General features: G+C 43.4%; 1 long non-coding RNA gene across 1 annotated transcript; it reads right to left on the bottom strand.

Annotated features, from left to right (window-relative positions):
* Nucleotides 1-3,898: 3,898 nt before the first annotated feature.
* Nucleotides 3,899-11,365, bottom strand: LOC130363069 (uncharacterized). Its single transcript, XR_008891714.1, has 3 exons — nucleotides 11,243-11,365; nucleotides 10,152-10,554; nucleotides 3,899-4,195 (listed from the first exon to the last, which is right to left on the bottom strand). It is a non-coding gene; the product is annotated as an uncharacterized LOC130363069 (long non-coding RNA).
* Between the last annotated feature and the right edge of the window lie 215 nt (nucleotides 11,366-11,580).

Genomic DNA, 11,580 nt, shown 5'->3' with positions numbered 1-11,580 from the left:
TGCTACGTCCGACCTTGCTTCTGTCTACTCCCTTGTACCGCGCCTATCTTCAGCAGCCAGAGAGGTTGAGCCGTTGCTAGTGGATACGACCTGGTCACTACCGCCGCAGCAAGACCATCCCGCTTTGCGGCGGGCTCTGGTGAAAACCAGTAGTGACTTAGAACCGGTCCACTAGCACGGTCCACGCCAATCCCTCTCTGGCACAGAGGATCCACCTCCTGCCAGCCGGCATCGTGACAGTAGATCCGGCCATGGATCCCGCTGAAGTTCCTCTGCCTTATATCTCTGATATCACCACGGTGGTCGCCCAGCAATCCCGACAGATCGCCCATCTAACCCACCAGCTGTCGGAAGTGTCCACCATTGTGCAGCAACTTCAGTCGCAACTTCTGCAGCAATCATCTCCTCCGCCAGCTCCTGCACCCCTTCCGCAGCGAGTGGCCACTCCTAGCCTCCGCCTGTCCTTGCCGGACAAATTTAATGGGGACTCTAAGTTTTGCCGTGGCTTTCTTTCGCAATGTTCCCTGCACTTGGAGATGATGTCGGACCAGTTTCCTACTGAAAGGTCTAAGGTGGCTTTCGTAGTCAGCCTTCTGTCTGGAAAAGCCCTGTCATGGGCCACACCGCTCTGGGACCGCAATGACCCCGTCACTGCCTCTGTACACTCCTTCTTCTCGGAAATTCGAAGTGTCTTTGAGGAACCTGCCCGAGCCTCTTCTGCTGAGACTGCCCTGCTGAACCTGGTCCAGGGTAATTCTTCCGTTGGCGAGTATGCCATACAATTCCGTACTCTTGCTTCTGAACTTTCCTGGAATAATGAGGCCCTCTGCGCGACCTTTAAAAAAGGCCTATCCAGCAACATTAAAGATGTTCTGGCCGCACGAGATACTCCTGCTAATCTGCATGAACTCATTCATCTAGCCACTCGCATTGACATGCGTTTTTCTGAGAGGCATCAAGAGCTCCGCCAGGAAAAAGACTTAGATCTCTGGACACCTCTCCCACAGTCTCCATTGCAATCTGCGCCTAGGCCTCCCGCCGAGGAGGCCATGCAAGTGGATCGGTCTCGCCTGACCCTGGAAGAGAGGAATCGCCGTAAGGAAGAGAATCTTTGTCTGTACTGTGCCAGTACCGAACATTTTTTGGTGGATTGCCCTATCCGTCCTCCACGTCTGGGAAACGCACGCTCGCACCCAGCTCTCGTGGGTGTGGCGTCTCTTGATGCTAAGTCGGCTTCTCCACGTCTCACGGTGCCTGTACGGATTTCTTCTTCAGCCAGCTCTTCCCTCTCAGCCGTGGCCTGCCTGGACTCTGGTGCCTCTGGGAATTTTATTCGGGAGTCCTTGGTGAATAAATTCCGCATCCCGGTGACCCGTCTTGTCAAGCCACTCCACATTTCCGCGGTCAACGGAGCCAGGTTGGATTGCACCGTGCGTTTCCGCACGGAGCCCCTCCTAATGTGCATCGGACCTCATCATGAGAAAATTGAGTTTTTGGTCCTCTCCAATTGCACTTCTGAAATTCTCCTTGGACTACCCTGGCTTCAACACCATTCCCCAACCCTGGATTGGTCCTCAGGGGAGATCAAGAGCTGGGGTACCTCTTGCTTCAAGGACTGCCTTAAACCGGTTCCCAGTACTCCCTGCCGTGACCCTGTGGTTCCTCCTGTATCCGGTCTCCCTAAGGTCGTTATGGACTCTGCCCGCCTTAAGAAGTGCCTCTCCCCCCCTCCCAGTCCAGTCAGTCAAGCCTCGGTGCCTCCTCGTGGCCCTCGTCCTGGTGTCACACTGCCCCGTGCCAGGCCTCGCCCTCTGCCCTCCCTCCCCATTCCCACTCCTGCTGTACTGCCTGCCGTTGAGGAATCCCTCCATCCTTTCCCGGTGTCCTCATCCCAGGGGGGGCAGTTACCGGACAAAGAGAAGGGGAGACCTAAGGGGGGGGGTACTGTTACGCCTAGCGCTCCGGGTCCCCGCTCCTCCCCGGAGCGCGTACGGCGTCTCTCTCTCCGCAGCGCCCCGGTCGGTCCCGCTGACCGGGAGCGCTGCACTGTCATGGCCGTCGGGGATGCGATTCGCACAGCGGGACGCGCCCGCTCCCGAATCGCATCCCAGGTCACTTACCCGTTCCCGTCCCCTGCTGTCATGTGCTGGCGCGCGCGGCTCCGCTCTCTAGGGCGCGCGCGCGCCAGCTCCCTGAGACTTAAAGGGCCAGTGCACCAATGATTGGTGCCTGGCCCAATTAGCTTAATTGGCTTCCACCTGGTCCCTGACTATATCTGACCTCTTCCCATGCACTCCCTTGCCGGATCTTGTTGCCCTTGTGCCTAGTGAAAGCGTTTTGTGTGTCCAAAGCCTGTGTACCAGAACTTCTGCTATCCACCCTGACTACGAACCTTGCTGCCTGCCCCGACCTTCTGCTACGTCCGACCTTGCTTCTGTCTACTCCCTTGTACCGCGCCTATCTTCAGCAGCCAGAGAGGTTGAGCCGTTGCTAGTGGATACGACCTGGTCACTACCGCCGCAGCAAGACCATCCCGCTTTGCGGCGGGCTCTGGTGAAAACCAGTAGTGACTTAGAACCGGTCCACTAGCACGGTCTACGCCAATCCCTCTCTGGCACAGAGGATCCACCTCCTGCCAGCCGGCATCGTGACAACTACTATAATACTGCTCCTATATACAAGAATATATCTACTATAATACTGCTCCTATATACAAGAATATAACTACTATAATACTGCCTCCTATATACAAGAATATAACTACTATAATACTGCCTCCTATATACAAGAATATAACTACTATAATACTGCCTCCTATATACAAGAATATAACTACTATAATACTGCTCCTATATACAAAAATATAACTACTATAATACTGCTCCTATATACAAGAATATAACTACTATAATACTGCTCCTATATACAAGAATATAACTACTATAATACTGCTCCTATATACAAGAATATAACTACTATAATACTGCTCCTATATACAAGAATATAACTACTATAATACTGCTCCTATATACAAGAATATAACTACTATAATACTGGCTCCTATATACAAGAATATATCTACTATAATACTGCTCCCATATACAAGAATATAACTACTATAATACTGCTCCTATATACAAGAATATAACTACTATAATACTGCTCCTATATACAAGAATATAACTTCTATAATACTGCCCCTATATACAAGAATATAACTACTATAATACATAGAGCTGGTTTCAGCCACTAAGGGCATCCCTCACTCTGGAGGACTGAGGACATCTGTATAAGACGGACGGCTCATTAACTAAAATAAAAACTGTGTAATTCTTTTTTATAGTAAGTGTGTAATAATTCATTTCTCCTGTGGGGGCGCTGCAAGAAACTTAAACACCTACTGTCAGGTTTGACCAGATTCCAGTTGATTGCTGGAGGTCTTGATGGGGGACAAACCTTGTGATCAGTTTATTATTAAAGGGGAACTCCGCTCCTAGTCATCTTATTTCCTATCCAAAGGATAAGGGATAAGATGTCTCATCTCGGGGGTCCCTCCCCTGGGACCTTTACGATCCCCGTGCCACACCCGGCATTCTGAACAAACTCCGGAGGCAGTGGTCGTGAAGTCATGGCATGCTTCATTGACATCACATCATGCCCCCTCCATTCATGTCTATGGGAGGGGGCGTGACGGTTGTCAAGCCCCCTCCCATGGACATGAATGGAGGGGGCGTGGCATGACATCACGAGAGGGCTTGACATCACAACCACCACTGCCGGAACCTGGCGTTTGTTCAGAACGCTGGGTGCTGTGCGGAGATCTCGGGAGTCCCAGGGATAGGGGATAAGATGTCTAGCAGCGGAGTACCCCTTTAACAAGTCCAAAGCAGACAATTGCCCTGACCTTTAATGGGTTAAGTTACATGTGCTTCTAGCTCAATGTCTATCCAGAAAATCATAAATTAAAGTGCAAATGATTGGAAACCCCCTTAAAATCCGACTCCTAATTTTCCAGAGGACAATTATCCATGAGCGTGGCCTGAGCTGCCGTGTCCTTGTGTTACCGCTGGGTCAGGCATCTCTCATCTCTATGGTCCCTGTGAGCGGGGGGCTCGCCCATCTTCCAGGTCAGCATCCCGCTTAGTATAGAATGAGACACTTGGTTTTGGAGTTCAGCACAGGCGCTGCGTTACTTCTGTAATAGAGAAGAGGGATGACACATGAAAGTAATAGCCCACATGAGAATGTCCGTTCTGTTATCATGTGGAACAACTGGGAACCTGTCATGGGAGTGAGAGATTACATGTCAGAGGAACCTGGAAACTAACCAGAAAACCGCAGCAGAGAATTCAGATGAATCGGCATTTATTACAGCCTCAAAAATGTCCAGCGCTGATAGTAAGGTGGGTCCGGTGTAATACAGAGGAGGTGTGAGCAGTTATTTATAATAGAAATGTGTACAGTGGGGCAAAAAAGTATTTAGTCAGCCACCAACTGTGCAAGTTCTCCCACTTAAAAAGATGAGAGGCTGTAATATTCATCATAGGTTATAACCTCAACTATGATAGACAGAATGAGAAAAAAATCCATAAAATCACATTGTCTGATTTTTAAAGAATTTATTTGCAAATTATGGTGGAAAATAACTATTTGTTCAAAAGGTTTTCACACACTGTTGCTGGTATTTTGGCCCATTCCTCCATGCAGATCTCCTCTAGAGCAGTGATGTTTTGTGGCTGTTGCTGGGCAACATGGACTTTCAACTCCCTCCAAAGGTTTTCTATAGTGTTGAGATCTGGAGACTGGCTAGGCCACTCCAGAACCTTGAAATGCTTCTTACAAAGCCACTCCTTCATTGCCCGGGCGGTGTGTTTTTGGGATCATTGCCATGCTGAAAACGTTTCATCTTCAATACCCTTGCAGAAGGAAGGAGGTTTTCACTCAAAATCTCCCGATACATGGCCCTATTCATTCTTTCCTTTACACGGATCAGTCGTCCTGGTCCCTTAGCAGAAAAACAGCCCCAAAGCATGATGCTTCCACCCCCACTATTTTTTTGTGTGCTGGTGATGTGTAGTTGCACCAAATTTATTGAATGGTCGCAGAGCATTTGATAAATTTTGTGCAGGTCACATTTTCTGAAATTTCTCTCTTCACATACACCAAAAAGCTAAAACATGGCCCTCATTTACTAAGAGTGTTGTGTAGGTTTCTTTGTGGGTTTTAATTCCCTACAATTTATTTTCCACGGTATTTACTAAGGTTTCCCTCCATTTTCCACTTTCCCTACATTTTCCTTATTTTTTTACACATGCTCTGATCTGTCGGGTTTTCCTCAGCTCAAATCCACCACATTTTACGTGGAAACCTTAGTAAATATGTTGGGTTTTTGTGAAAATATCGGGAACACGCTCCTTTTCAGAGACCACACCCCCTTTTCCCAGCAGGCACGCCCCTTTTTCGGGTTTTCTTAGCTAAATGGAGAGTTAAACCCGCACAGAATTCTGGCGCAAACCGAATTTCTTGCACAATGCGATAGAATCTGGCGCACAACCCGACAAAACAATGTCTGGGCTGGTGTAGTTTAGAGACTTTTCAGTGGCTTTGCCCCTTTTTTTGCTCCTTTTCACAAAAAGGTGCAGTTGATAAAACCCTTCCATATCATGTCTATTGCCAAAATCAGTGGATTGCAACTCAGTGGATTGCAAATCAGCAGAAATGTGTAAACCAAAAAGCACAAAAAACCCTGCTTGCTCCTTTTTTTGCCCCTTTTTAGACACAAAAAACAGTCTAAAGACAATGATAAATGTGGGCCGATGTTCTTTAGATGTAACTCAGCATTCTTTCTCCTCCAAGCACGATGAGTTGAGTTTTTACCAAAAGTTCTTCTAAGTTCAAACAGGAGCCATTAATACAGGTAACGAGTGGAGGACAAAGGAGACTCTTAGGCTAGGTTCAGACTACGGAATCTCCGGACAGAAAATTTCCGCCTGGAGATTCCGAGTGCGGCCAGCGCTGACTGAATCAGTCGGCTCAGGACCGCGCGGACACTGCAGTCTCCAATAGACTGCAATGTGTTCCGCACGGATTTCCTCCTGAAGAAAGAGCAACGCCATTCTTCAGGCGGAAATTTCCAAGCGGATTTTCCGTTCACAAATTCCGCTTCACAAATTCCGAAGTGTGAATATGTGAACGGAAACCCATTCACTACACTATACATTTTAGCAAGCGGAATTTCCGCCTGCAATTTCAAAGCGGAATTGCAGGCGGAAATTCCGTAGTCTGAACCTAACCTTAGGCTGGAATTCCACTTGTTTTTTTTTTTTTGGGGGGGGGGGCCCGGGCCAAGAAAAACGCCAATTCTGTCACATGTTTTTTTTTTTTTCTCCCAAAAAACGCTGAGGCCAGATGTTAGCTGTAAATCAATGAGAAATTGCTAAATTCTTTTTCCACTTTGTGTTTTTCAGTTTGGCATTTAAAAAAAATCTTTTTGGCGTTTTTTCACTCTTTTTCAGCTCCTTGGCAGTTTTGCAAAGTCCCAGCATGTTGAGCCTATGGCGTTTTTTTTCGCTGAAAACGCCAAGAAAAAGGCCATGTGGGTTCAAACTTTGGCGTTTTTTGCAGGTGGTTTTTATTCTCCAGTGATGGATATACCTTTTTTAATAAAATTTTGTAGGATACCATTAAAAAAAAAAAAAATTATAAAAAAAGATACAGTAGTGATGGAAAAAATTGTATTTAATTAAATGTATCTGTTTTATAACAACATTTTAATACATTTTTATTTTTTTATCTTAAAATTTTTTTTTTTAGGTAGTACTACTACTCCCAGCAAGGAACACACTGTTCTATGATGGGAGTAGTACCTCTACTAATTGACATATCGTCCTTGGTCTGTTGCGATCCTCCTGTATAATATATATATATGTGGCGGCCGCTCTTCTATGGTCCCTGTACTGCTGTATATATACACCTATTCATATTTCCCGCAGAGAGCTGTGATTGGCCAGATGGTTCCAGCCAATCACAGCTCTCTGTAGGAAATATGAATATGTGTATATATACGTCAGTGCAGGGGACAATAGAAGAGCGCCGGTCGCATCTATACATTATACCGGAGGATCACAGCGAGTGTCAGGAGTGACATCTGCTGTGATCTTTCCTTAACTGCAGTTACTACTACTCCCAATATGGAGCACACTCTGCTTCATGCTGGGAGCTGTAGTGCCTGCTTTAATAGACAGATCGCAGCATGTGTCAGAAGTTACACTCGCTGCGATCTGTCTATTAATGTAGGTACTACAGCTCCCAACATGAAGCAGAGTGTGCTCCATATTGGGAGTAGTAGTAACTGCAGTTAAGGACACATCACAGCAGGTGTCACTCCTGATACCCGATGTGATCTTCCTGTCTATAGCAGAGATGGAGCGGATCTATACAGTGCTCGCATCTCTGCTCTGTACTCTGGCCAGTGATATGAATAGAACATCGCTCGTTCATATTTCCCTCAGAGAGCTGTGATTGGCTGCAGCCGTCCGGCCAATCTCCACTCTGGGCGGAAAACATGAGCGAGTGATGTTCTATTCTCATCACTGGCCGGAGTATAGTGCAGAGATGAGAGCGCTGTATAGATCCGCTCTGCATCTCTGCTATATTATGGACGATCGCATCAGGTGTCACAACCTACACCCGGAGCGATATGTCTATTAGTACAGATACTACTACTCCCATCATGGAACAGTCTGTTCCATGCTGGGAGTAATAGTACTACTTAAAAAAAATTAAAAATAGAGAAAAAAAAGTGAAACACACACACTTTATTAAAAATGAATTAAAATTCCTTTATAAAAAATAAAACTTTAGTTAAATACATTTTTCTCATCCATACTGCATCCTTTTTTAAATATTTTTTTTATTGGTACCCAACAAGTTTTGAAAAAAAAAAACAAAAAAAAAACGCCAAAGGGGCTAAAAATGCGATTTCCACTCAAATGCAAAAATGCCAGAAAAAACGTCAGATGCAGGAGATTGCACTGGCGTTTTTTCTGGTGTTTGTTTGTGTAAAAAAAAAATGCAGGAAAAAAAACAAAAACAAAAAAAAAACAAGTGGAGTTCCAGCCTTAAAGAAGAAGTTACAGGTCTGTGAGAGCCAGGAATCTTTCTTGTTTGTAGGTGACCAAATACTTATTTTCCACCTTAATTTGCAAATAAATTCTTTAATAATCAGACAATGTGATTTTATGGATTTTTTTTGTCATTCTGCCTCTCATAGTTGAGGTTATAACCTATGATGATAATTACAGCCTCTCATCTTTACAAGTGGGTGAAGTTTATTCCATAGTAAAAAGTGTCTTTACAAAAGTAATGTTTCAACCAGCTCAACTTGGTTGAGCTGGTTTAAATGTCGCTTTTGTAAAGACACTTTTTAATATGGAATAAACTTCACCCACTTATAAAGATGAGAGGCTGTAATTATCATCATAGGTTATAACCTCAACTATGAGAGGCAGAATGAGAAAATAAAATGCATTTTTTTATCTACTGCATGCTGCGGAGAGATCCTTGTTTGCTTTCAAATAGTGTGAGGGCCCCTGACCCAGGCTACAGAATCTGTCTGCACCAGCTGTAAAGATGTTTGCCATTTGGAAAAGGGATGTGTTGTTTTTCTATCTACTATCTATCTATCTATCTATCTATCTATCTCATATCTATCTCATGTCTATCTATCTCATATCTATCTATCTATCTATCTCATATCTATCTATCTCATGTCTATCTATCTATCTATCTATCTATCTATCTATCTATCTCATATCTATCTATCTATCTCATATCTATCTATCTATCTATCTCTCATATCTATCTATCTCATATCTATCTATCTATCTATCTATCTATCTCATATCTATCTATCTATCTCTCTCATATCTATCTCTCTCATATCTATCTCTCTCATATCTATCTATCTCATATCTATCTATATATCTATCTATCTCATATCTATCTATCTATCTCATATCTATCTATCTATCTATCTCATATCTATCTATCTATCTATCTCTCATATCTATCTATCTCATATCTATCTATCTATCTATCTATCTATCTCATATCTATCTATCTACCTCTCTCATATCTATCTCTCTCATATCTATCTCTCTCATATCTATCTATCTATCTCATATCTATCTATCAATCTCTCATATCTATCTATCTATCTATCTCATATCTATCTATCTATCTATCTCATATCTATCTATCTCTCTCATATCTATCTCATATCTATCTATCTCATATCTATCTATCTCATATCTATCTATATATCTATCTATCTCATATCTATCTATCTATCTATCTCATATCTATCTATCTATCTATCTATCTATCTCATATCTATCTATCTATCTATCTCTCTCATATCTATCTCTCTCATATCTATCTCTCTCATATCTATCTATCTATCTCATATCTATCTATCTCATATCTATCTATCTCATATCTATCTATCTATCTCATATCTCATATCTATCTATCTCATATCTATCTATCTCATATCTATCTATCTCATATCCCATATCTATCTATCTCATATCTATCTATCTCATATCTATCTATCTCATATCTATCTATCTCATATCTCAGATCTATCTATCTATCCATCTAACATCTATCTATCTATCTATCTCATATCTATCTATCTATTTATTTATCTCATATCTATCTATCTATCTATCTATCTATCCTTTCCCTACATATCTATAATGCAGTTAAAAAAAAAACAACTTATTTGGACATTGCCTCTTCTGCACCAATAGCAAGTGGGTTTCTGTAAGGATGAGATATACGATGTACGTGAATACAACACGTGCCGTATTTTGCTGCTGTTTATTTTCCTACCCATTGAAGTTCATAGGTAGCAAAATCAGCTGCAGAAAATATGCAGCAAATCCTGTAAGTGTGAACATACTCTAAAAAAGTTTTTTGTTTATTTTTAGTTAGTGTCATATAATTGAGCCATATGTTCTAGGAGTTGGAGGCCCCCTGGTTGGTGTAACACTGCCCTAACCACTATCCAACATCTACAGCTCTAAGCAGCCAATACAAATTCACTTTAAACGGGTTATTCACCATAAAGTGATTTTAGTACGTACCTGGCAGACAGTAATGGACATGCTTAGGAAGGATCTGCGCTTGTCTTGGGGTTGAATGGCTTTGTTGTGTGATTACCATAAAGCTGTGGCTATCTTTTTGTGAACTGGCTATTTCCTGTAAGAGTTTGTCCTCTCAAACTACAAATCCCATAGTTCCTTGTTTGTAAGTGTGAAGTCACTTTTCTTCTACCCCTCCTATTGAAACACACCTGTGCTGCCTTCAATGCAACAGACCACTGTTTTCTAACCAGGGTGCCTCCAGCTGTTGAAAATTCTTTCAGAATGATCTCTCACCCAGCAGTCGCTGAAGCAGATAGGCTCCCTCTGAACACCTGACTAGTGATGTAATGTCTCGTGCCGCACTGCAACCTGGGAAAACCTGTGACGACACTTATTCTTTATGCTGTTAAAAATAAAGATGAATGGTGATACCATCATGAAACACAGGTACAAACACTATATAATGAACTGCACTAACTTTACACCCCCTGTAGAATAGTCAAATAAAAGAAAAAATCTCAGGAATTCCCCTTTAAGAAGTCTGTAACAAGATAAAAGTTTTCGAAAAAGAAAATATCCTATGGCCTTATTATCCCTGTTTTTGTTAAAAAAAATAAAACAGTGGTGTTTGTGGGAAACCAGCAGCGAGCCCCCGACACCTTCCAGTGGATTAGGGTCTCTCAGTCACACTCTATAGTTCTTACTATATTTGTTCGGAACAATCTGCAATTTAGGAAAATATCGAATAAAAAAATAAATAAAAGACAAAACAAAAACAATTTCAAAAACTCTGGATGAAGCCCTGGAGGGAGCGATCGCTGATTTAGCTATCAGGGGGTATTAGATTCTGAATGGGTATTTTACACCTCATTGTGAAACCACTAAACGCTCCTCATTATATACCGCAGCCTAATGCTTTTACCATCTGACCAAAATAAAACGTCTCCAGCAAATACTTTTTCAAGACTCTGTTATTTCCCTATGAGGGTTTTGTTCAGTTGCTGGCTCCCAGTCGCGTCCCGGGCCGTGGTCTCGGCCCATCAGTCACGACGACAGGTAGGAAAAAAAATCGACAATGATTGAAATATTACCGTAACCCGAGTGATGCGAGATGTACGCCTCAATATCAACGACCGAGGTCCAACTTTGGATTTACTTCTCGAATCCCCGTTGGCTGTCTGAGCATGCCGGGAGTTGAAGTTTTGCAACATCTGGAGGGCCACAGTTTGAGACCACTAAACTAACCCCCCCCCCCCCCCCCCCCCCCGCCCATCATCACCACCACCACCAGAGTTATAATAGTTCAGTCTACAGAAAATTGACACCAGGCCTAAAGCGGTTGTGTAGGCCCGGTTGCCTAGGGAGCGGCAGTGTTTATGGGGTGGTTGGCAGGGAAATCCAATATGTTTGGCTGGATGGATGTAAGCCA

Source organism: Hyla sarda, chromosome 3 (genome assembly GCF_029499605.1).
Source record: "Hyla sarda isolate aHylSar1 chromosome 3, aHylSar1.hap1, whole genome shotgun sequence".
NCBI classification, from domain to species: Eukaryota; Metazoa; Chordata; class Amphibia; order Anura; family Hylidae; genus Hyla; species Hyla sarda.
Note: the sequence above shows the minus strand (reverse complement) of the source record. Positions and strands in the feature narration are given on the sequence as shown.